A 1,301-nucleotide genomic window follows, 5' to 3' on the forward strand; every position below is an offset into this window, starting at 1 on the left:
AGACCTTACAATCACGGTGGAAGGCAAGGAGGAGCAAGTCATGTCTTACATGGATGGCAGCAGGCAGAGAGAGAGAGTTTATGCAGGGAAACTGCTCCTTGGAAAGTCATCAGATCTCATGAAACTTATTCACTATCACGAGAACAGCACGGGAAAGACCTGCTCCCATGATTCAATTACCTCCCACCATGTCCCTCCCACAACATGTGGGAATTCAACATAATTTTTGGGTGGGACACAGCCAAACCATATCATCTACCCCCACAGAAAAAGATGCATGAGGAAAGGAATCTCGGGAACAAGGAAGCGATTCCAGTGTGAAACTTGCTGCTAGATGCACACGCAAAATCTTTAGTTTTGTGTTTCTTCAAGACGCAGCTTGGGATAATCTGTGATGCCCTCTTTTCCCTGGCAAAGCGGATAATGCTGCCATGGGGTCAGGCCTGCCCTCATGCAGCTAGGGGTCACATCTGCCTGCAAATAGCCTGGGAGAGTGTGGAGGAAGAGGGACAGGACCCTACCTCCAGGCAATTGTCTAACAGCAAGAGGACCATAAAATCCTAAGATTGGCTAATCAACCTCTCTGTTCTACGGATGAAGATACTCACACTCCCAGGACAAGTGACCTCTCAGGACCACACAGCAAGAGAGTTGATGTAAAACTGTAGTAAGTGTTCGAACTAGCCAGCTCTGATTATGGACTGACTCATTTCATAGCACCTTATATAAATTATGTCTTTTAAACCTAGAAATTGGGTTCTGCTACATTATTCAGAATTTAAAAACGACAAAACTGAAGCTGAGTGAGATGAAATAATTTGCCTCATTTTCCGAACTCAGAAGCGGCAGAGCTGAGCGTTCCACCCAGGCAGCCTCAGCACCTTCAGCTTAGGGACCCAGCCGTGTACTGTGTGCACCAGCAGGCGAAGCATGCCATTCCCAAAGGCCGTTTTTGAAAATACGCAGGTTACTTCCTTGAGACCCACATTTGGGGAACCTGACCCTTCTCACCACGGTGTAATCAATTTTCAGCCCCCTTCCCCAAGTTAAAGTGACAATTAGTAGGCTCTGTGAAGAATGAGGCATTTTCAGATGTTTTTAGAAAGAAGGGTCGTGGTGCACTTATCTGGAGATTACTCGTCTAGGAAACTAACTCCTGAAGTGCATACAAATGAAACTGTTGCAGACACAACAAGATAGTATACAGTCAACAGCTAGACTATACTCAGTAAAGTGCCATAAAAATCTAGTAAACTTGGATTTGCCTAACTTTTTTTTTTTTTTTTTTTTCCTCTGAAGTC

Source organism: Colobus angolensis, unplaced genomic scaffold (assembly GCF_000951035.1).
Source record: "Colobus angolensis palliatus isolate OR3802 unplaced genomic scaffold, Cang.pa_1.0 Scaffold72, whole genome shotgun sequence".
Classification (NCBI taxonomy): Eukaryota; Metazoa; Chordata; class Mammalia; order Primates; family Cercopithecidae; genus Colobus; species Colobus angolensis.